The following is a 26049-nucleotide window of genomic DNA, read 5'->3' on the forward strand; positions in this document are numbered from 1 at the left end:
TCCCCTTCTCCATACTCTCAGCCAATATTTTTTTTTAAACGAACCTCTTAACATAATGTAACTAAAGTGACTGGCTTATAAAATAACTTGCATGACAAGAATGATAGGAACAAAATCGTAGAATCGTAGAATCAAACCACTTGAACTAGTGTAAATCAAAAACTTAAAACTAAATGATTTGAAAAATATAAAGTAGAATGCATCATAAGGCTATAATGAGCTCATGAGAGCCACACACAAAAAAATAAAGATGTAAGTAAGAGCAGGAAGCAAATGAATTGGGAGAGCTCTCACTCTACCTTCCATGAGTCTTTTTCACTTTTCTTTTCTGCAGATTACCAGTATGTGCTCCCTCTGCCCATAAGGGGCAAGGTGACCACACTCCAGCTAAAATTCTTTCACCTTAAATGAGACTGTAGTCTCCTAGTTCCAGATTAGAAGCCCAGTGCAGATGATGCCCCCTTCCCTTGAAACCAAAGCCCAGGGATCAGGACTCACTGACAAACAACTGATGGAGGACACCTCTGAAAGTTGGGGGAATGCAGAGAAATGGATTAAGCAGACACTCCAAAAATAGATGACTGTCGAACAAAGTGGAACAGCAGAAAGCACCCTACTGAATCAAACAGCTTAAGTTCAAATTCCCACTTTGGCTTTTTGTTGATTTTGTTTGTTTCTTTGTTTTTACTTTTGTTCTTAGATGTCTGCACTAAATATTGGTTACGTGGTGATAGGAAAGAGGAAGAAGCAAAAGAAAAAACACTTGGACTAAAGGAAAATAAGAAAATTAAAATATAATAAAATACTAGAGATTCTAACTTTTTCCGTTCTGTCACCAACGACTAAATGCCATGGGCAAGTCACTCACTGGTCTAGTTCCCTTATCCATATAAATAAGGAGATTAGGCAAGAATCAATAAGTTTCCAAAACCAACTTGATCAGGAGAATGAACTGGGGACCCAGTTTAAAATGCAAATTGCCCTGACTTTATTAATAAATATGCTGATTTAACAGCTCTTGCATGACATTCTATAATTTGTATTTTCCTGCAGCTTTCCAGATGATCATGTTGATCAACCATACTTGAGAACCACTAGATCAGATGACATTTGAGACACCTTCTAGTGCTTGCAATATTTGTTTACATCAATATTTTCTAACTTCTGAAACGTTTCAAGTGTAATAAAATTGATTTCTTATTGTAGATCTGGGTGTGTTTTTGAGAAATTTTATAATCTTTTCATTTCGTTTTAGTAGAAAATTAAGAATACCTGCACAAAATAGAGTCTCAATAAATAATATAAATGAATAAATGGCCAGTTCTCTGCTTTAAAATCAACATTTTTTTTGTTATCGCTTTGAGTAATCTCATACATGTAGGGAAAAAATCAGATTCATTCAGTTTACTGGAATATTAAGAATATTTAATAGAATAATTTTATATAAATCAGGACTCCTACCTGAGAGCTACTGATAATAGAGTATCATTTTTGTCTTTTATAATGTGGATACATGAAATATATATATATATATATATATATATATATATAAATATGTGATATTGTTATGCTACTGTAGTTTTTGTATTTGACCACCCATAGCATCTTATTCTTAACCTATCAGCTTTGTCAGGCTCAAAATATTGCTCAGCAGAGAATTGTATTGGCCCCTATCTTTCTGAATGCCATGTGTTCTTTTTGGAAACAAATACAGTGTTATAGATTTCTAAAGGGGTCGAACTTTGAGGCAGAGATTCTGGAATGTCATTCTGTCTTTGTGCCTATTAGCTGAGTAAAATTGGGCAAAACACATCACCTCTTTGGGCCTCCAATTCCTCTTCTGTGAAATGAATTCCATATTCATTCAGGCACTGTAATTCCTATAAATAATTAGGAGGTAAAAAAAAATATTCATACCAGTATTCTTAAATCTGAAGGTCACTTTATCTTTGTTTAATACTTAGATCTACTATTTTTCTCATTCTCTACGGACTTTCTTTTAATATGCTACCTAGAACCACAGAATTATATTGCTTAAGCAGAATTCTGTTGATACCTATGCTTTTCCAACACCAGATCATTTTTGTGACACAAGTCCCTTTCTATGTGAACTTTTAGAGAAGAAAAATGACAGCTCAGCATAAAGCATGTGATATGATTGGAAAAGTTACCTCCCATGACTCTGGGCCTAGTTACAATTCCATTTTGTCACTTTCTTCAGAAAGCATCAATAATTAGGGGTCATGGTTTGTTTTGAGCATCAGCAAGCCTGTGGTAGTGTACTTGGGATTATGCCCTGATTTGTGTCCTCCTGTGATGTCAGAAGAACCACCCTGTGAAAATTGATACCTCTAGCCCTTTATTTACAGCTGCTTAGTTGCAGCGAAAAATGATGATAAAAGAAATAATACACGGGAAGTGAATACAGTCCTGTGTGTATAGTGTATCTTACAAAATCAAAAGATCAATGTGTGCATTTTATTGCTTTTTAATGAATATCAAAAGTTAATAGTAGAATATCAAACCTAGTTATTGTGGTGACATTATACTTTATTTCTGGTGGTGGATTTTATTTTCTGGGAAGCACAAAACTACATGATGTATATAACATCATGCAAACACACATTCATGTAAATTTTCTGTAGAATTCCCTTCTCACATCACTGAATTTAATGTTTGTCGGAGTAATTCTTAAGAGAACTTAAGTATCTTTTTGTTTCAGGTTAGTTCTTAAATCTATTATTGTGTTTTGTTATGTTTCAGAACAGCTGAGCATCACAAACCAAGAGTGACAGCCAGTTTAAAAAAAAAAAAGCCTGAAGAGTTTGGATCTTTTTTTCCTTAGAAGCAAGAAAAATGGAAAATTGATAATCAAAGGTAAAATTGTGTCATTTCTTCTAATATAACACAACCCTATGGCTTCTTTTCCAGCTATCTTACGGAAAACAATTTCTTTTTTTTTTTTTTTTTTTGATAACATGGTATATTCAAGCATAAATATTTCTGGCTTGTAATTCCAGACATATTAAGAGGCTGCTGAGTACAGAGTGTGATTTTTAACTCCCTGGTTTGCTTGTTACAGAATGTAAAAGAGACATGTTTTATATGTTTATATGTTTAGTCTTCATTCTTGTTGTTAATCTAGAATGGCAGATGAGGTAAATGCCGTTTTCCTGACTGTGGACCAAAATAGTGTACTTTGCATTAAGCATAGAATTACAAAATTAGATGGCATCGTATCAGCTTTTAACTTTTTTTCTTTTTAGTGTTGTGCAGGTTTGAACTTATCAGTACTTATCAGTACAGTGTGCTCACCAAGATCTACATGCTCTAAGAAAGGCAGTGGAGACACTTAAGGCAATGCTGTATCTCCACTCCACTCCTTTCCTATCATTATGGAGTTTTGAGAAGGAAAAAAAGGAGATTCTTAATGATGTACAAATCTGAAACACCACATATGTGGTGTCTAATCAGAAGGGGATTAAAATTGCTGAATGTATTAATAAGCTGTCATCTTTCTTGGGGTTGCTTGCTTGAGACAATGATTTGAGCATGGTGATTAACTGGGAAGCTCATCCCAAGGATGGGAGTTAGAGGTCAGGGAGTGTGAATTGGGGAAGAAGCAAAGGCCAAACCAAGTGGGGAGTAGAAGGCCCTCAATGCGGACTGCAGGAGCATTATTCCCTGGGACCTCTGGAAGCATGGGGGACCTCCCAGAATTTCTGCCTGAAGGACATGTGGCAAGAGGTTTATCCACTGGGTTTCCCACATTGGTTGTGGATTGGTCCCAGGGGCATTGATAACCCCTTCAATGTGGGGCTGTGCTGGCATTGCATGGGTCTGGAAGTCACCCAGTGGTCACTTGAGTTTGGATGCTAGAAAGGTGAAGAGAACCCCAGCTGGCGCAGAACCATCTGTCTGTGCAGCTATGGCTGAAATCATAGAAGGGCCAAGGGGTGTGATACAGGGAACCAGAGGCATCCATTAGATTTCCTTTTAACTTAATTATCATAAAATAAATCATAAAATAAATCATAAAATAAATCATAAAATAAATCATAAAATCATAAAATAAATCACATGTTCCTCCTAAATGAAATACCTCCAGGAAGAAAATGTTTTGTGTTATAAGACATTGAAAAGTTAAATCCAGGTGTCATAGAACCAGAGTGAACTATATTTCAAAATTAATTTCATCAATAAATTGTGTTCAGAGTGAGATGTACAACTTGGTCCACAAGTACATTTGAGATATTATATAGTAAAATATAAAGTATGACCCAAATGTTGGAATAAAGACAATGGCATTTCATTAGATCTGTACTTACTACTATTCAGTGTAGATGATTTTATGCACAAGAAGGTGTCTGGATACACAGAAAACCAATTATCATCTTTCCTGTTTGGAAATAACCCAGTAAGCAATGTCATCACTTGTGTGATAAGAGTGACTTAATTATGCATGTCTGAGCATAATGGTACAAGGATGGTCAGCTTGTGAAGTGGATTTAACACATTAAAGTGAATCAGGGGTTTTTGACAGATTTAAGTAAGATCAGGTGAAGGCTTCAGTTGTGTTGTGACGTAGCAGATCCTATGTTCAGAGGAGGACTGTCATTTGTGAACTCACCAAGAAGCTATACAAACAACCAGCAACAAACATTTAAATTGATTTACATTAGCATCCATATTGCTAGTGAAGGAAATGAAATGTGGGCATAGAGGAGGAACAGCAGAGAGACTTAGGGCAGGGGAACCAGGGGAGGTAGTGACAGATGGCAAGGCAGAAATACCAAAGGGTACATAGAATCAGACTATGGGATAAAGGAAACCCTGTGACAGTGGAGAGAGATCTCTTAAGAAGAACCACATCTGAGGGCAGAAGGTGAACAGAGTGAATGGTCCCAGTTAATATTTGAGGCTGACAAATTCATGAGTCATCAAAGATTAAGTTACTTTGTCTTCTCAACCTGAACAATGCAGTTGCCCCTCCGTGGTCTCATCAGGCTGTAAAGTCTTCCAAAACGAAAGCTCTGATCATGGCTGTACTTTGCTCAGAAAATATTCTCTAATTTATCAATCTATCATTGTCCAAACTTCTTAACCAAACATGTAAAAACTGCCACTCTTAAGTTTTCAGACTTACTTATTCCTTGGCTTCCCCCACCAGTGGTCTAGACCATTGTGTATAATGCAAATTCTGTAGTTTATCAAGTCTTCCAAGTGATTTACTGTTTTTTGGCTCTCCAACATAGATTGGCCTGGGATAAGGCCCAAGAATTTGCATTTCTAACAAGTTCCCAGGTGATGTTGCCAGTCCTGAGACCTCCTTTGTGAACCACCCTGTGAAAACAAACATGAAGACTGGCCACTACTAATTCCCACATTGCAGTTTGAGTGAAAGACTGATTGCAGTAAAAGGGCTCCCTTGCCAACATCACCATCGTGGGAAGGTATGCTAGTTTAAGAACAGTCTGAGTCTTCTGGTCAGTTATTATCTCCATATCATAAAATTCCCAACGATAAGCTTTGTGATAGATGTTTATATCCCCTCCTGGGTTATAGACATTGTAGACCTATACATATTTGTTGGAGGGAGGGACAGATAGATGGATGGATGGATGGATGGATGGATGGACAGATAAATGGATGGAAGGAAGGTAGGACAGGTGAATAGGTTTGGCAGCCAAGGGTTGGTTTCAGCAAGAAACTTATCTTCTTATGAAGAAGTTGCTCTGGGATATGCTATTAGGGAAAGACTGATTTCCTTCACATGAAAACCTTCTTATCATGTAAGACTGTACGCAGTATATAAGACATTGAATTAGATGGATTAACTCTACGTATTCAGAGCCTGAGTGTCTGGCATCAATCATATTGTGCTCCTTAATAAGCAGAGTCTTTCACAAAAGACTTTTTTTGCTAGTTGATTGAGTGCAACAGGGGGCAAATGTCATTTATATCAAGGAAAATTGTACATTTCACTTTATAAAAGAACCACTGGGTATGTGAGACCAGGAAATCACACCCATTTAATAAATTTCTTTGCAAACATCTCTTCCTTGAGTTTAAATTTTGCAGCTGCAGCATAATTTGAGTGTTTATTCACATGTAGGACAATTGTGCTTTCTGGGTTTTGCTTTCTCGCATTCAAATGTGTTTGTGTAGCGACGTTGCACATTTTCTCTTCGCGTCTCTTATCTGCGTACATCATCCCATGATTGGCCTGGTAAATTTATCCTACTTTTCTTGCTAAAATAACTGTTCCTGCTGTCTGCTTTTTGCCTACTCTTTGATTTATTCCAGAAATTGGGCTCAATGCCAACTTTTATAGCTCAGTGTGAAATTTATTCTGTATGTTTCTAAACCAAGTTCCCACATATTTTTTTCTGTTATGTGATCCATAGTGATGTCAGCTTTAAAATGCACACTTGAAAAAGTCTATTAGGATTATGTATTAGCATAAATAAGAACAATCAATGATGACATGAATCTTGAAATTTTCTTTTTGAGGATTTGTTTCGTAATTCACTTTAATAGTAGAAAATTCACATGTTCACGTCCTGTTACGGCATGCCTAATGGGAAACGTAAACGAAAAGTCTAGTCATTACTTTGGTGCATGCCCTTGGCTGAGTCCTTACACCTTAGTTGCCTCCATTATAAAATGAAAGCTTTAGGATCACCATCCCTGGGATTCATGCCAGTATCTTATATTGCAATGTCAGGATGCAGATCATATGAAATGCTCCTTAAAATCAGGCACAGAAGTGGAGTTGGTCAATACACTTACACAGCACATGTGTGACAGTGAAGTTGAAGGAGCAGGGTTTTGGATCTAGAAAAATCTGAGTTCAAAACCTAACTCTTTCCCTAATTCCCAATATGAGCTTGGAGAATTTCCTGTACCACTCTACATACCTTAGCATTATCCTCTGTGAAATGAGGGCAGGGTTGGTAGTACCTGCAAGGTTGCTTTCAAGATTAGAGATAATCCAAAAAATATCCAGCACTCACATGCCGAACATGCATAGCTCTGAGAATCTGTGCCAGCCTCTAAGCTGGCCAGAGGCCAAACCATGGTTTTAAAGGTTAACAGAAGATTACATTCTTCTCCAATATAATTCTACCAGGCTAATAAATGTTTATTTGTGACTCTGAAAAATGAACAGGATTTAGAAAACGTACCCATAATTTAGTTGTCCGAGGCTGGCAACACTTATGGGAAAGCTCAACATAGTTCTTCATGTAGACAGGATACCTGGTTCTACGCACTGGGAATGATTATCCACAGCAAGAGGAGCCCCTTCAGGGTCAGAGCATGAAGTCTGCAAGTTGCATTCTGTCTCCTGTTTTGTCATCTAGCCACATTTTGGGCAGAAATTAAAAAAAGGATTCTTCAATCCTTTCAAGACATGGGTTTAGCCTGAATAATTGTTCATACACTCTTGGTTTGTATCTGATTCCAGTAAGTTAAAAGGTATTCCTTTTTTCCCCTTTCTTGTCCTCTAAAAAAAGGATTTTTATAATCAATTTGCCTGATGCAATCTTTTACCCCGAAGCAAAAAAGAATCAAATTTTAGTCAACAGATGATGCATTTACTACAGGATTCATGCAAATATTAAATATTTTTCTGTTCTTTTTAAGTGTTTCTGAGGCTGAATTGTCATTTTGATATTGATGAGCCACAGTGCTTTCTCAGCAGTAATTCAGATCTGCCTACTTAATAGGAGTAGATCAATAAGGCTTTGGTGGAATAATTCATCAATCTTAGCAGAAGACCCAATCCTGTTGTTGTTTCTCTCTATTTCAATCTTCTGTCATTCCTGTGCATGTTTATGCATTTTGAGATAAATCTTACTATTTACTCTTGTATACTTTTTATGTCAGAAATAATTTAGGAGCTCAGAACTAGTGGTGCTATTTGAGTACCTTGATGATTTCAGACATCTGTAAGAAAACAAAAATCTAATTGTGGAATGTTGTGTTTATTTGTCATATCTTAGAGACATATCATAGTCAAGATGAAAATCATCATACTGATGAGGCTGTTTCAAGCCCTAGGAAGGAGAGTGTGCAAGAGAAACATACACACACACTGCGTGGTGGTGGTTGTCATGGTGGTGATATTGTTTACTTAGATACACTGGTCCTTTTAGAGTAGCGTAGTTATATGTAACTATAACTAGTTATTAAATATATTGTGTATATTTAATATATAAATATATAATATTAAATCTTAAGATTATGATTAATATTATTAAATGTTAATAATATATTTCTGTATAGACCAATTATTACTAAAGATATTTTTAATGAAATGATTATTAATTACTCTCTGAAAAAAAACTTAAATATTCTTTCCTGGATGATAGAATAACTTCGCTATCAATAGATTGCAATAGACTTTATCATAACTCACATTTTTGAGTGTTGACTCTGTAAGAAAACCCAAGGATAATGTATGCAGTAAAATGATACAGCTTCACAAGAATTATTTTAAAAGGAAAAAAGAAAAAAGGCATGTTGGTCGAATTTATTTGATTCTTGTTGTATTATTATCACATGCTAGAAATTTTCACCTAAAATATCTTATTTATTTAAAAACTATGTTTAGGGAAAAGGTAATACTATTTGAAGTAACCCAGTATTGTCACTGGGATCCTTTTATCCTTCTCTATAATCTCGGGATCGTAACTCAAATGAGGTACAAACTTGAGAAAATAATCGTGAAGATGATGCACACTGCCCATCTCTCTAGCAATTCAGATATTTGAGGCTATTCTTGGTATCTCTTTATGATTAAAAACACAATAGCAAACACAGATTAAATATTTAGGTATATGCTAGCATGGGGAGGCATAATTTTATCTCATCCCTCTGAGGGTCTTCACCTGGGTCTGAGAATTTTGAATTAACATAAAATGGATTAACGGGGGAAAGGCACTCAAATTTATTTGCATTTAAAGTGACATGGGAGTCTTCATAAGGAAATGAAGAGCCAAAGAAGTGGCAAGACTTCAAAGCTTTTATAGTAGGTTGAACAGAGAGACAGTTGCGGAAATGTAACCAAAGTACATGGGGAGGTAAAAGGAAGATAAGAAGGTACTTTAGCAAGATCTGTTTGTACAGCATTCTTTCTGCCTCCACTCCTTGCTTTGGTGATAAGAATGTTTCTTATTCTTTCTGATACAGGAAGGATATCTTTCACATGGGAGTTTTATCTTGTACTTTTAAGAAGCAAAGGGGAGGTCAGATGCAGAATGTTCTCGTATCTGTTTTTCAGATGCCTTTGGCTCAAAGTAATCCTTATGCCAAGGTGGCAGGTTTGGGGCAGCATATTCTGCACCCCTTCACCAGGCATTGTTGTAAGCACTTTACCTGAGCTACCTCACTTCATCCTTACTATAACCCTCTGAGGAACCATAAGAAGAAATCAACAAATCCACCACCATAGGGCACCTGGGTGGCTCAGAGGTTGAGTGTCTGCCTTCGGCTCAGGTTGTGATCCTGGGGTCCTGGGATCAAGTCCTGCATCCGGCTCCCCACAGGGAGCCTGCTTCTCCCTCTGCCTATGTCTCTGTCTCTTTCTGTCTCTTGTGAATAAATAAATAAATAAAATGTTAAAAAAAATCCACCACCATAGTAACCAATCCCAGGATGCTTTTCTCAGTGATCCATGAAGCTCACAGAAGATTCATTGGAGGTAGCGTGGTGTTCACATATTCTCTCTATCATGTAGAGGATATGAACAACAGACTAAGTTTCATTTACTGGTCATGTAGAGACGTCTTCATCTGACAATTGGAGAATACCTCTTCTTCCCACTTGTATATTGTACAATTTACGTATACAAGTGAATGTATGGTATTTTAAAATTATATACCGAGCCATGAATCAATTCTAAAATGTACTTTCCATGTTACAGATGAAGACACTGAGATATGAAGGGACTAAATAACATGGCAAAGAGCACAGAGCTAGTATGCAGCAGAGCAGGGCACAAACCTAGCCTGCCATTAGAGCCACTCAGCTCTAGCATTATCTGTCCTCATTGGTGGTCATACAGGTGGAAGACAAAGAGCTGGTCTTTAGGAAATAATTTGTATATCAAGAGAAGAGAGGCAGAGGGTAAACCCAATTCATTATGTAATGCTTTGAAGCAAGGATGTTGTCAGTTTGGGATAAACCAATTAGAATGTTATGCCACCTATGAAGCTAGACTTCTAAGAAAACAATCCCAACCATACAGTAAAAGTAGATTTTAAAAGTTGCCAAATGTTTAAATAGCGAAAGCAAGGCAGAAATGACGTAATTTGAGTTATTACCGGAAATTAATTTTTTCACAAGTCAGACCTGAATTATTGATCATGTTTAAGGCCTCAGACATGAGGACATGCACTGATGTTTTCACGGTCACATCAAACTCATGACAAACTCCTTTCATGACCCTCTCCCTTATCCACAGGGCACACATTTCAAGAAGCTCAGTGGATGCACAAACCACAGATGGTACCGAATCTTATATCCACTATGTTTTTTTCCTAAACGTACACACCTATGACAAAGTTTAATTTATAAATTCGGCACAGCAAGAGATGAACCACAATAACTAGAAATAAAATAGAACAAGTATAACAATATAGTATAATAAATGTTATGTGACTGTGGTCTCTCGCTGTCAAAATATCTTATTGTACTGTACTCACCCTTCTTCTTATGATGCTGGGAGATGGTCAAATGCCTACGTGATGAGATGAAGAGAGGTGAATGACCGTAGTAATTGGGGCACAGCGTTAGGCTACTATTGACCTTCTGACAATAGGGCAGAAGGAGGATCATTTGCTTCCAGATCACACTTGACCATGGCTAACTGAAACCACAGAAAGCAAAACTGTGGATAAAGGGGACTCCTGTATTTCCAAAACTGAACTCATATACGCCCCCTCCCATCTGCTCCTCCCTCTTGTGCTATTCTCTGGCCCCATCTATGCCGCCACTACCCACACACCCAACTGCTTAAGTTAGAAACCCAGGAGTCATCTATGAAATCTCTTTGCCCCCCACCCTTGGTAAATTTGAATGAATTTGTTGAATGAAATTCCATATTCTCCATCTAATACTTTAATCCCCAAGTTAGACAGTTGACAGAGAAAGTGTAGAGATGAAACTGGATGCTGTTCTGATGGTTTCTAATGTGTTTTGGTTTTTCTGCCCATATTGTTCAATTCTCCTTTATGGTTTTGTTTTAGGTTTAGGGGGATGTTTTTGCTTTTTATTGATAATGGTAGTATTGCTGTTGAGTGTAAGTACATTCATGGAGATTCACTACAGAGCAGTGGAGATGTTTTCTCCTCTCCAGGAAGTATTGTGTCTGTTGATAAACATAGTGCTTTGCCTTTGACACATACACACACACACACACACACACACACGCACCCACTCTGAGTGGGATTGCCCTCTTTAATTATGTCCCCTGGGGGAAAAATCAGTTTCCTGGCAAGGTAGCTTTCCTAATCAAAGTGTTCCTGGGTCTTAAGTAATAAGAAACTCAAATGTTTCAAACTGAAACTTACAGTGGGGCTTAATTGGGAATGTATTTTTATCTCCTTTGGGGATCAAAAAACTTTAAGTGTTACATATTTAGGAAATATTTCATGAGGGACACAAGGAAGGCTTCACCCATTTTGATCCATTCCTATTTAAGAGAAGTTTCCAGTAAATAAATGTACACATTGGTATCAAAAGCCTGAATAATTCATCTCTCCTGTGACTTTTAAATTACTGCTTTCCAGATAATTTTTCACTTGAATGTGTTTCTAAGTATAGAAAATTTTGCATTGATAGGATATGAAGGAAGGTGCCTTGGGCAGGTAAACTGGAGGCCTGAGTTCCAATTGGAATTTAATGGGAAGATGAACTCTGCCCCTTAACCTCCCACCCCAGGGAAAGAGTTAATGAAGAAAGAGAGGAATTATGGATTGAACTTCAGGGAAGCCCTTCATTTAATGGGCAGGAGAGGAAGAAGGAGTCAGCTATATAAATTCCAAAGAAAATCAGAGCTGAACAATAATGAAATGGTCACAAACAGATTTTACTCAGGACTATTATAATAGGGAGAAAGAGACTCCAATGGAGAACAGGGTTCAATTCCAAATACACCACAGACAAGTAGGGATTTTTAGCCAGAGTAGGGAGTGGGGATCAGAGGATAGAAATGACTAAGGGTAAACATCAGGAGTTAAGAAAGGACTCTGGTGAATCAGACTTTACAGGATTCTTACTGAAGGCAGACCAGGGTGATCAGATACAAGAGTAGAGAGTGAAGAATTTGATCAGATATTGAGGATAACCAGTTATGGAGGGTGAAGTGTTCCCTCTAAACTGATTTAAAATTCTTGCTACAACTAGGCAATGCAAGCCTGACAAGGACAGACACTGAACCTGAGGTAGATAGAGGCCCAGACAGCTCAGAGGAGCCTGAAGGAAAGTTAGTCAGGGAAGTAGTCTTTGTCAGGAGGACGCACAGCCAGAAGACGGATGGTTTTTGTCATGCAGGCTAAAAAGTAAGTTCCAAGATTCAGACTAGCAAATTCAATTAACAAGGTCGTATCATAATTTTAAGCTCAGCAACTTCTTTCACACATGACATCTATTTGGTAAGTTTTGAGGGGTTATAATTTGTAAAATTATAAAGTCAGTCATCCCATCTCACTTCTCTGACTTCTCCATCTTTTAAAAATAAGACCAACATTACCTCAACGTCAAAATTTTGATGTCATCTTTGTCTCTCCCCTCATCCCATTCCTACTGATGCAGCCCCTCCCTCAATCTTGGTGTTTTTTTTTTCCCTGGTGCTTTCAGATCCCCTTCCTTTCCCAGCATCCTCCCCACCACTCTAGGTCAGGTCCCCACTGCCTCACAACCCAGTGGCTATAGTAATAACACTACCAATATTTGTGCCTCATACTAACCTCATTCTACAATTCTATTTCACAAGCCATCCTTAGATTCATCTCCCCAAAATACCATTTCTGGTACATTTTTATAAGTAATATTTATTAAATCCTTATAGACCAGACACTACAGTAAGTGTGCTATTTCATTTAATTCCTAGAATCAATTTTTGTTTGTTTTCTGAGAGAGAGAGAAAGAGAGAGCAAGGGGGAGGGGCAAAGGGAGAGGGAGAGAGAGAACCTCAGAAAGGCTCCACGCCCAGCACAGAGCGTGATGCAGGGCTCTCGATCTCACAACTCTGAGATCATGACCTGAGCCAAAATCAAGAGTCAGATGCTTAACAAAATGAGCCACCCAGGCACCCCTTGAATAAATTTTAAAGAGTATGTTTTATTATTTCTACTTAGCAAATGAACAAATTAATCTTTAAGAGTTTGAGTAACTTACCTAAGATTGCAACAATTAAGTAGAAAAATCTGACTGCCTCCAAAACGTGAGCAGTTAACCATGTCGCATATTATCTTCTGTGGCTGTGTGTGGAAGGAGTGCTGGCAACTCTGGGGAGATACAGCTCAGCAAACTACAGTTAGATTTTGAGGGAGCCCCTTGACCTCACCAAATGGATAAAAGCTTATTCAAGATTTTTAAGCAGGGGATGAGGAGGGACACATTTAGATGGTGAATGGGTTTGAATGATTAAAATTAGGGAATGAATCTCTGCCCACCATGAGCCCTGGCCTCAAACCATGTGCCATCTACTCTGTATGGGATGTTCTTACTGAATTCCTCACCTCACAAGTCTTTTAGACATTCCTCCAAGGTCATCTTCCTGGAGACGGGGAATGTCTCTCCTCCATACCCTTACAGCCTCTACCCAAAGCACTTAGGATGTCAGGAGTCTATCATGTTGCAGACTGTTGTGCAGTGGTTCACATTTGATTCTCACAATCATGTTGACACATTTCTACCCTTATTACCAAGGTGAGGAAAATAAGGCTCAAGAATTTTGCATGACTTAACCTTCCTAGATTGTATCTGAATCATCTTTGTGTTATCAATGCCTGGTACCTACTAAGTGCTCAATAAATATGTAAGGAGTACAACAATAACCTTTATCTGTTTATATATTTTATTTTATTAAAAATACTTAGAACTCCTAGATATAGGAATTATCTTTTCCACATTTTCATGTTCCTCATAATGCCTAAGTGCATTGCACAGAGCAAATAAAAATAATTCATTTATTTATCTAGATAGGTCTTCATTGTACTTACTCCCATGTGATTCTGAATGCAGCACACTTTAGGGTAGGGCTTTTTGGTTTTTTTGGGGGGGTTGGGGTTTTTTAAGATTTTACTTATTTATTCATGAGACATAGACAGAGGGTTTTAAATGAATATTGTTTTGGTAGAAATTTATTTAAATGAATATTGTTTTGGTAGAAATTAGTATAATGCCAGATTCTCTTGGAAGACCATTTCTGCCCTAGAATTATATGATATTTATAAGCCAGGTAAATATTGTACCTGGTAGAATGAAAATAGAGGTGGAAATAGTACCAACTCTTAGTGAAACTTGACTATGTAACAGGCACTATGCCATTCACTTGACATATAATATATCATTTAATTCTCATAAGACCCTATGGAGTCGGTATTATTTTTAGCCCCCCTATATCAGTGAGCAAGGAAGGCACAGAAAGTTAAGTAGTTTCTTCAAGATCACACAGCTAGTAAGTGGCAGACTGGAGTTTGAATCCAGGCACCATGCCTCAGAGTCTATATTAATTCTCTCAATTAATAAGTATATTTTTACCCTTGTATATAGCAGTCTTCATTTTAGGCTCTAATAGATGGTCAGTGAGTTTCTATTTGATTGCTTGAGGTCTAGCAAGGGTATTTGCTGACTGATGTATAAAAGTGGAATTATTTTTTAGTGGTTGATGACTCATTTCAGTTGAAAAAATTATTTGTCTAAACCACTCATTTTTAGTATTCACATTTTACAAGCTGTACCAATTCATCCTCAATTAAAAGAAAGCACTTGCAAAGTGACTAGGAAATAGTCAATTATTGTTTGAGCTGCCAAGCTTCAGGAATTAGCATCCTAGAATTTGCAAAAATGTTAAGCCAGGAAAAAGAAGTCCTGAAACACCATTTCAACTGCTTTTGAAATTCTGTCAGATATTGGTAATTGTATTATAATTTAAATTTTGGAATCATAGAGTTTTAGAATTGGATGGGAACTTTGAGATCATCTGTGCCAACTTTCTACTTAATACCAGAAGTGTTCACACACATTTGGGAAATAAGACATTTGATAAATGTTCCTCTAACATTTATGTAGAGTTGATGGAAACAATCCAGGGAATTTTTTATACTATTATATAACTTTGTGCCTTTGGCTAGCAAAATATTACAATATTTAGCCAACCCAGTCCAGCAGGGGCTCTTAACTACTCCTTCCTGGGTCTTTCCCATGCTTACATCTGACCCTTTGAGAAAAAGCTTGCCAAGCTCTGCTCTGAAGTATTGTAGCTCTTTATGTTTTATTTTTAAATCTTATTTCTCATTTCTTCCATCATGTGGAATAAAATGATTGACAGAATAAACAATGCAAGCACAAAGAGCCTACACATGGCTTGACTTTCTTCCCACTATGTCTCATGAGTAATTGTTCTTTCTCGTTCCCTCTCCTACCTCCAACCTGCCCCGCATCTCCCTCTCTCATACTCACACTTTTTCCTGAAGCTGATAAACTGGACACAATGGTGGTCTTTCTTTCTTTCTCACATTCAGTCTGCATGTCATCAGTTGCTCTAGGATACAAATAACGTTGTTGCATAATATACATCTAAAAAGACATAGTCATCGTGTTTATGATCATTTAAAGATATAATTTATTGGTATCACATGTGTATGAAACTGAATGTTTTTAAACAAAATTAGATGCAGGGGACACTTGGGTGGCTCAGCGGTTGAGCCCTTCCTTCCACCCAGGGCGTGATCCTGGAATCCCGGGATGGAGTCCCACATCGGGCTTCCTGCATGGAGCCTGTTTCTCTGCCTATGTATCTGCGCCTCTCTCTCTCTCTCTCTCTCTCTCTCTCTCTCTCTCTGTGTGTGTGTGTGTGTTTCTCATGAATAAATAGATAAAATCTTTAAAAAAATGAATTAGATGTAAGTAGTCATTTTTTCAGTAAATCCTTCTCTATGTGGCCCTGCCCTCTCCACTGCCTTTCTCATGATCTCTCCCACAGGCTACCTCCTCATCAACCAAGGCAGACAGTTTTCTTAAACATATTGTAAAAGGCTACTTCTCACTACTCCTTCTGCCTACTCTCTGGTATTTTTCCTGCTTCCAAAGTCATGAGGGTCTTTGTTACAATATCATCATCTCAGTGTGGGCTTCGATGACACTCTTTAATGCCTGCCTCAACTCTTTTTTTTTTAGACATTCATGACATTCATCCTAATATGTAGTTTTCTCATTGTCTACATTTGGTTTATATGTGTATGTGTGTGTGTGTGTCTGTCTGTCTGGGTCTGTGAGGTGATACTACTCTTTCTACGGGAATATAAACTTCACAAGGTTAAGGAGTGGATCTGTTTTGTCTACCACCATTTTCTAGTTTCTAATATAGTATTCAATAAATAAATGTCAAATAAATGAATGTCCTGAAATTATAAGTGTCAAAATGGTCAGAGACACTACTACATATCTAATTGCCATTGGTATTTTTAACCAATTTTGCTGATCCCATTTTTTTTGCATTTTTTTTACTAATAGATTATTTATCATTGAACAGTCATTATTCCAGATACTGTGTGCATACATCCCTTTCTTTTTCATTGATGGTAAGATAGGTATATTTGTCTCAGTAATGCCTCTGGAATTTACATATTCACAAAATTTGGGAAATTGGAAATAATCATCTGTCTATATAACTGAGAAATATTTTTTAGATTACATAGAACTTCAAGAATAGCCTGAAAGACAGCAGACAGGGAAGGTATCTAATGTTTTTATAATGAAATTGAATCTAATAGTTTTGAGTGGTTTTAAAGGTTTTTTTTTTTTTTTTTAATTTAACTTATTTGAGAGAGAAAGCATGCAAGCAGGAGGAAGAATGAGGGGTGGAGGGAGAAGCAGGCTCCCCACTGAGCAGGGAACCCAAAGTGGGGCTCAGTCCCAGGACTTCAGGATCATGACCTGAGCCAAAGGCTCAAGGATCATGACCTCAGCCAAAGGCTCTTTTTTTTTTTTTTTTTTTTTGGCATTTTTAATTTAGGTTTGTTTTATTTAAGTTTAATGTTAATTCCATGCTGTGTTTCAGTAAGAACAATACAGATTCTGTATCTGTGGCTCCAGTCAGATATCCAGTAGTACAAATTAACTAACTGAGTCACTTAGGGGCCCGACTATAATAGTTTTTTATCACAGTGTTAAAGAAGGCATATAGTAGAAAGGCAAATGACTATGTAATTATGCTTTTCTAAGAAAATATGGTGAGACATCAATTTAGCATGCTCTGAACAGTACATGGAATGTCCTATTCACATATGTAATAAATAGTTCAGGATGGTACTGATTATGTTTCATCACTAATTTTTGAAATAATTATTTACCTGACAGTTTAAAGTCTTAGAAACATTATTTTACTGATTCTTATATCTTTCCTTCCAACCACTATTTTGGAAACAGGAGATTATTTGCCTTAGGAATCACACTTGTTTATTGAATTGCTATAGGGTGAGTTCCATAGTCCTAATGCTGTGATAAAAAAAACTATTAGAGTCCACCGTATCTAAATATTACATCTTCTTTACCTATTCATCCACTGATGGACACTTAGGTTGTTTCCATATTGGATATTATAAATAATGCCACAGTAAACATAAGGATGCATCTATCTTTTCAAATTAGTATTTTTATTTCTAAGGATAAACACATAATATTGGAATTGCTGGATCATATGGTGGCTTTATTTTTAATGTTTTAAGGAAAATTCATACTGTTTCCCATAGCGGTTGCACCAATTTACATTCCCACCAACAGTGTGCAAGGGTTCCCTGTTTTCCACATCCTTCCACATCCTTATTTGCTGTCTTTTTTTATAAAAGTCATTATGAAAGTACACCTTACACAGGTGAAGTACCGTGATTTTGATTTGTATTTTCCAGGTAAGTGATATTGAGCATCTTTTCCTGTGCTTGTTGGCCATCTGTATGTTTTCTTTGGAAAAATGTCTATTCAGATTCTCTACTCATTTTTTAATTGGATTATTTGTTTTTGTTATTGAGTTGTATGCTTTCTTTATATATTTTGGATATTAACCCTTTATTAGATATATGATTTGCAGATATTAGGTTGCCTTTTCATTTTGTTAATGATTTCCTTCACCATGCAGAAGGTTTTTAGTTTGCTGCAATCCCATCTGTTGTTTTAGCTTTTGTTGCCCTTGCCAGAGGAGTCGAATCCAACAAAAGCATTGCTAAAAACAATGTCAAAGAGCTTACCATTTATATTTTCTTCTAAGAGTTCTATAGTTCCAGGTCTTATTTTCAAGTCTTTTATCTCTTTTTTTAAGAAGATTTTATTTACTCATTCATGAGAGACACACAGAGAGAGGCAGAGACACAGGCAGAGAGAGAAGTAGGCTCCTTGTGGGGAGGGACTCTGATGCGACTCTCAATCCCAGAATCCTGGGATCATGCCTGAGCCAGAGGCAGATGCTCAACCCCTGAACCACCCACGTGCCCCTCAAGTCTTTTATCTCTTTATCTCTTTTGACTTAATTTTTGTGTGTGGTATAAGATACTGGCTCAGTTTTATTCTTTTGCATATAGCTGTCACTTTCCCCAGGATTATTTATTGAAGAGACTGTCCTTTTCCTACTGTATATTCTTACTAGCTTTGTCATGAATCCATTGACTTTATGTGTGTGGGGGTTTTTTTTCTGGGCTTTCTATTCTGTTCTGTTGATCTGTGGGTCTGCTTTTATGCCAGTATCATACAGTTTCAATTACTAGAGCCATGTAGTATAATTTGAAATGGGAAGCATGATACTTCTGGCTTTGTTCTTTTTTCTCAAAATTGCTTTGGCTATTCAGGCTCTATTTGGTTCCATATAAATTTTGGAATAATTTGTTGTAGGTCTGTGAGAAATGTCATTGGAATTTTCATAGGCTTTACATTAAACACTTTACATTAAGGGGCACCTGGATGACTCAGTCATTTAGGCATCCAACTCTTGATTTGGGCTCAGGTCATGATCCCCGGGTCATGAGGTCAAGTCCCACATCAGACTCAGCCCTAGGTGTGGAGCCTGCTTAAGATTCTCTCCCTCTGCCCCTCTCCCCACTGCTCATACTCCCTCTCAAAATAAGATAATATTTATAAATAAATGTATTTGTATATATAAATGTATATCTATATAAATAAATATATTACATTAAATAAATATAAATTGCTTTCAGAAGTGTGGACACTTTAACAATATTATTTTTTCCAATCCATGAGCATGGAATATCTTTCCATTTATTTATGCCTTCAATTTCTTTTATCAGTGTCTTACACTTTTCTTTCACCTCCTTGGTTAAATTTATTCCTATGTATTTTATTCTTTTTGATTCAATTGTAAATTGGATTGTTTTCTCAATATCTCTTCCTGATTATTATTATATATAAGTTAAAAGATTATATATCTTAATTTTGTATCCTGCAACTTTACTGAATTGATTTATTAGTTCTAACAATTCTTTGCTGTGTGTAGGAGGAGTCTTTGGGTTTTCTATCTGTAGTATCATGTCATTTACAAATGATGATGGTTTTACATTTTCCTTCTCAATTTTGATGATTTTTCTTTTCTTGCATAATTGATGTGGCTAGCATTTTCAACACTGTATTGAATAAATGTATGGATACTGGGCATCCTTGTCTTATTCCTAATCTGATAGTCAAAGTTTTTAGCTTTTCCTGACTGCATATGATCATAGCTATGCATTTGTCATAGGCCTTTGTTATGTTGTTGTATGATCTGTCTGTACCCATTTTGCTGAGAATCATTATTGTAATTGGATTTTGAATTTTATCAAATGATTTTTCTGCATCCATTGAGATTATTATAGGATTCTTATCTTTCATTTTTTTAATAAGGTTCAATTGTTCATTTGTAAGTGTTGAACCATCCTTGTATCTCTGGAATAAATGCTATTTGATCATAATATATGATCCTTTTAATGTATTGTTGAATTCACTTTGCTAATATTTTGTTGAGGATTTTTGCAGCTGTAGTCATCAGGATATTGGCCATTCTATTTTATTTTATTTTGATCTATGCTTGTCTGGTTTTGGTATCAAGGTATTATGGCCTCATAAGAGAAGTTTGAAAGCTATTTCTCCTCTTCGATTTTTGGGAGAGTTTGAAAAGTATAGGTATTAAATGTTCTTTGAATGTTTTGTAAAATTCATCAGTAAAGCATCTGGTCCTGGATTTTGCTTGTTGGGAGATTTTGATTACTGATTCAATCTCTTTACTATCAATTCATCTATTTAGATTTCCTATCTTTTTATGATACATTCTTAGAAGACTGAATTTCTAAGAGTTTATCCACTTTGGTTTATCCACATCAGTTGTCTGATGTGTTGGAAGATTAGTATTCACAGTTCAGAGTAGTCTCTTATGATCCTTTGTATTTATGTATCAGTTGTAACTCATCTTTTATTTCTGATTTTATTTGATCCTTCTATCTTTTTTCTTGATGAGTCTAGCTAAAGTTCTGTCAACTTTTTTTTATCTTTGCAAAGAACCAACTCTTAATTCCACTGATCTTTTCCCTTGTCTGTTTAGTTTCTAGTTCATTTATTCCCACTCTGATGTTTATCATTTCTGTCTACTAAATTTGGATTTTGTCTGTTATTCTTTTTCAAGGTTTTTTTAGATATAAAGTTAAATTGTTTATTTAAGACTTTTCTTGTTTCATGAGGTAGGCCTGTGCCACCATGAAATTCCCTCTTAGAACCACTTTTACTGCATCTTGTAAGTTTTGGTATGTTGTATTTGTTTTTATTTGTCTGTAGGTTGTTTTTAATTTCTTCTTTGATATGACACAATAGTTGTTCAGTAACATGTTTAATCTCCACATATCTGCAGTTTTTCCATTTGTCTTCTTGTAATTGATTACTAGTTTCATACCATTTTGGTCAGAAAAGATGTTTGATAAGATTTCCACCTCTTGAATTTACTGAGACTTGTTCTGTGGCCTCATGTTTGATTTATCCTGGAGAATGTTCCATATGCACTTGATAGAATGTGTATTCTGTTTTGGGATGAAATATTATATATATATATATATATATATATACATATATATACACACACACACATATATATACATACATACCTACTTACCTCTATATATGTAGTATACATACACACACACATGCACACACATATGGGTAGGTATGTATGTGTATATATATGCACATATATATGTATGTATGTATATATGTAGTATTAAATGTTTATAAACTAAATATATGTATGTATATATGTGTGTGTGTATATATATATATATATATTTCTTAAGTCCATCTGGTCTAATGCGCTGTTAAGGCAATAGTTTCCTTATTAATTTGTTGTCTGCATGATCTATCCATTGATGTAAGAGGGTATTAAAATTCCCTACTATTATTGTATTATATATATATGTATACATATATATATACATACATAGCATATAATATTATATTATTATATAATTCCCTATTATTATATTTTGATGTTCCAGTGTTGGGGCATATATATTTACAAATGTTATATCTTCTTGCTGGATTGACCCCTTTATCCCTTTTTGTCTTTTATTAGACTATTTATTTTAAAGTCTTTTTTGTCTGATATGAATATAGCTGCTCCCACATCTTTTCATTTCATTGTGTGTTTATATTTTATGGCCGAACTATTTTGAATTATGTTGTCTGCCCCCCAGTGCCCTGCCTTCTGTCTTTCCAGCACCCCAGCTCCCATTCTCCTGGTCTCTGGTTCTCCCCCACCAGGGTCTTCTTCAGTTTCTTATGTAGTTGACCCTCCTCTCTATTCTCCAAGACCTGCCCCATGGCCCCACTCCTTTCCTCTCTGTGGCAGTTTCATATTTACTTATTAAATATTTTGTTGTATTTTTTAAAAGGTTACATGGAATATATTTCTTTATCCCTTTACTTCCAGTTTGTGTGTGTCCTTACTTAAGTGAGGCTCTTATAGGCAGCATATAGACAGGTCTTTTTAAAAGTCCATTCAGTCATTCTGTGTCTTTTTTTTAAGATTTTATTTATTTATTCATGAGAGACACACAGAGAGAGAGAGAGAGAGAGAGAGGCAGAGACATAGGCAGAGGGAGAAGCAGGCTCCATGCAGGAAGCCTGACGTGGGACTCAATCCCAGGTCTCCAGGATCACACCCTGGACTGAAGGTGGCACTAAACCGCTGGGCCACAGGGGCTGCCCCATTCTGTGTCTTTTGATCTGAGAATTCAGTTCATTTATATTTAAAGTAATTGTTTATAACTATGTACTTATTGCCATTTTGTTCATTGTTTTCTGGCTGTTTTTGTAGTTTTTCTGTGTTCCTTTCTTTTCTATCTTTTTCCCTTGTGATTTGATAACTTTCCTTAATGTTATTTTTAGATTTCTCACTCATTCTTTTTTCTGTATTTACTATTCTTTGTTGTTACCATGAGATTCACATAAATCATCCTATTTAACAGTCTATTTTAAGCTGATAGGTTAAATTTGAACACATTTCAAAATTCTGCATTTGTATTCCCACCCTCTTCCACTTTTTATATTTTCAATGTCACTTTTTAATGTTTTAATTTTGTGTATCACTTAACAAATTATTACAGTTTTAGTAACTTTGCTACTTTGGTCTTTTAACTTTCCTAGTAGCTTTATAAGTGATTAATCCACTGCTTTTACTGTATATTTGCCTTTTCCAGGGACATTTTTACTCTCATGTGTTTTCTTTTTATTAGTCAGTTCCCTTTTCAATTTAATGTTGCCCCTTTCATAATCTCATAAGGCAGTTTAGTAGTGATGAACTCCTTTATTTTTTGTCTGTGAAACTCTTTCTTTCCATCTGAATGACAGCCTTACTGGGTGTAGTATTTTTGGTTGTAGGTTGTTTTCTTTCAGCACTTTGAATATGTCCTGCCACTTTCTTCTAGCTTGCAAAATTTCTGCTGATAAATCTGATTATAGTATCATGAGGATACCCTTATATGTAACAAATGATTCTTTTTTTCTTGCTGCTTTTAAGTTTCTCTCTTTATCCTTAACTTGTGATATATTGATTGTAATGTTTCTTCGTGTGGGTGTCTTTAGGTTTACCTTGTTTGGGACTCTCTGAGCTCCCTGGATCTCTTTTTCCTTCATTAGGTTAGGGAAGTTTCAACCATTATTTTCTGCTCCTTTCTCTCTCTCTTCTCCTTCTGAGACTCTTAAAGTGCAAATGTTATTGTATCTGATATTGTCCCAGTGGTCTCTTAAGTTATCTTCATTTTTTTTTTAATTCCCTTTTTCTTGCTGCTTTGTCTGGGTGAGTTTCATTGCTTTATCCTCCAGGTCACTGATCCATTCTTCTGTGTCATCTAACTTGCTGTTGGGAACTCCTCTAGTGTCTTTTCAGTTTGATTATTATGTTCCCTAGGTCTATAACTTCTGTTTGGCACTTTCTTATGTTTCTGTGTCTTCATTAAAGTTGTCATTGTTTTCATACTTGTCCTAACAGACTATGTGGAGAGTGTAACAATGGCACCCACCAGTGCCTCAGTCTCTAGGGAGTATCCCAACTCTCCCCTACCCTCCGGCCAATGCCCTCAGATCAACAAATGAATCTCCCCACATGTAATCCAGGTGCTTTTCCAAGCACTATTTTTTCACTGGGTCTTTAATGAGCAAGACCACATATGAACCCTGCAAGAGAGGAAATTCATTTTCCTATAGCACTTTGGGACCTCTGAACATGAGCACCATTGATTTTCCAAGTAGATATTCTGGGGAGCTTGTCTTTCCAGTGCATTCCCAAGGGCCAGGGTATCCCATGTGGAATAGCAACTCCTCACTCCTCCAGGAGAAGCACCCTTCTGGTGGGCTCCCTCCCTATTGTGTGTACTGTGCTAGGAATGAGATTTTCAGTGAGACCATGTTTCTCCCTCTCCTACTCATCTCGATATGGTCCTTTTGTCCTTTGTTATGGAAGGGAATTCATCTAGTGTTCAGATCTTTTTCAGAGTGAAATGATACATATGGAGCTGTAGATTTGGGAGGAGGTGAGTTCAGGATCTACTACTACACATCTTGGACCACCTCCTCAGATAAATATCTTTATTTTTTTTTAAGATTTTATTTATTTATTCATGATAGAGAGAGAGAGAGAGAGAGAGAGAGAGGCAGAGACACAGGCAGAGGGAGAAATGGGCTCCATGCCGGGAACCCAGCACGGGACTCGATCCCGGGACTCCAGGACCGCACCCCGGGTCAAAAGCAGGTGCCAAACCGCTGAGCCACCCAGGAATCCCCAGATAAGTATCTTTAAAATCTATCTTTCAGGGCAGCCCCTGTGGCTTAGCGGTTTAGTGCTGCCTTCAGCCCAGGGCATGATCCTGGAGACCCAGGATCGAGTCCCACGTCAGGCTCCCTGCATGGAGCCTGCTTATCCCTCTGCCTGTGTCTCTGCCTCTCTTTCTCTCTGTGTCTCTCACAAATAAATAAATAAAATCTTTAAAAAAATAAAAAAATAATAAAAAAAAATAAAATCTATCTTTCACAATGTAATTTTTTTAGGTGGGAGAGGGGCAGAAGGAAGGAGAATCTTAAGCAGGCTCCATACCCAGCTCAGAGCCTGATTTGGGACTCAGTCTCACAACCCTGAAATCATGACCTGAGCTTAAGTCAAGAGTCAGATGCTTAACCAACTAAGCAACTCAGATGCCCTTCACCTCTTATTTTCTGATTTGCCACCACGTTAAAAGAGAACTTAGCAATAATATAGTATTTTAATATCTGCTTTCCAATTTTGTGGCAAATATATGATTTTTGTAATTATCCTTAGTTATGCTTTCCAGACAATACATTTTTTTTTCTAAAACAACATTATCAAGTCAATTGTTAGTGAGTACATTAGTGTAGTAGTACTGATTTTGCTTCTTGATGTCAATTGACATATTTGTTTCATCAATGAACCAAGTATATAAATGTTCTCTCTACTATCATTCCTCTGAATCGGAGACCTTCCTTTTACTTACTTTTCTGTCTCCCTCTTTTCCCTGCTGCACTTCTTTGCCTCTCTTTTTTTGCAGTAGGATTTGACTAACAATTACAAGTAGGGTGTCAATAGTCAACACCCTGGTTTATCAGGAAAAAGAGGGTTTTTTTTCCTTTTTGACAAATATTTATTCTTTTGACATTATTGGCTTCAAATCTATTTTCTCAGCTATACAGTACCACATCCTATTTTGCAAAGAGTGAATGTAGTAGGTAGGTGCATAGTTTTTGAATAATCTTGAAGATGCATGTTGCTCATGTTGATGATCAAAATTTTACCTTATTTATAGGTTTGAATCAGATATTTCTTTTAGTTCCTCTTCCATAATGATTATTCCTAGAAATAAGAACTGATAGTACAGTTTTCTGAGTCAAATGACTAGAAATACAAAAGTATTCTTATGCAAATGTTTGTCTTTAAAATGGAACCAGAAGGCTACTGCTATAAATGTACAGAAAACTCAAGTGAAGGAAATTCATCTTCTGGATCTTTTGCTATTTCCTGTGAAATGTTCCTGCTTTCCCTTGAGGGAGAAAAATGGTTTCATCAATCTGGGACAGCTATCTGTAGAGGTTTTATCCTTTTCAGAGGTTGTCTTTGAAAAGTTTCTTTGATATCTATATATTTGGGTTTCTATGATTTAAAAATAAAAACTCTTTCAATACCAGATGTAACCACTTTCAGAGTAAACGGGGTTGCTGCTGTGAGGTTGCACAACAGTCTTGTGGCTGGTCAGGGGGAAAAGCCATTTTATGGTTTTAAGCATCTCG

At 36.5% G+C, this 26049-nt stretch overlaps 1 protein-coding gene and 1 long non-coding RNA gene across 8 annotated transcripts in view; one reads left to right on the forward strand and one right to left on the reverse strand.

Annotated features, from left to right (window-relative positions):
• LOC140595219 (uncharacterized) overlaps positions 1–10917 on the reverse strand; it is a 165757-nt gene extending 154840 nt beyond the window's left edge. The window contains exon 1 of the long non-coding RNA XR_011996736.1: positions 10710–10917. This is a non-coding gene — a long non-coding RNA (uncharacterized lncRNA). The remainder of the gene's footprint in view (positions 1–10709) is intronic.
• The window catches only part of DLGAP1 (DLG associated protein 1), an 867925-nt gene that overhangs the window by 282363 nt on the left and 559513 nt on the right, over positions 1–26049 (forward strand). For 4 of the 7 annotated variants that reach the window (XM_072734994.1, XM_072734998.1, XM_072734996.1 and 1 more), the window contains exon 3: positions 2764–2877. The gene's annotated coding sequence lies outside the window, so the exon portion shown is untranslated. The remainder of the gene's footprint in view (positions 1–2763; positions 2878–26049) is intronic. The other 3 variants (XM_072734995.1, XM_072734997.1, XM_072735000.1) reach the window with 1 other exon arrangement.

Source organism: Vulpes vulpes, chromosome 13 (assembly GCF_048418805.1).
Source record: "Vulpes vulpes isolate BD-2025 chromosome 13, VulVul3, whole genome shotgun sequence".
Classification (NCBI taxonomy): Eukaryota; Metazoa; Chordata; class Mammalia; order Carnivora; family Canidae; genus Vulpes; species Vulpes vulpes.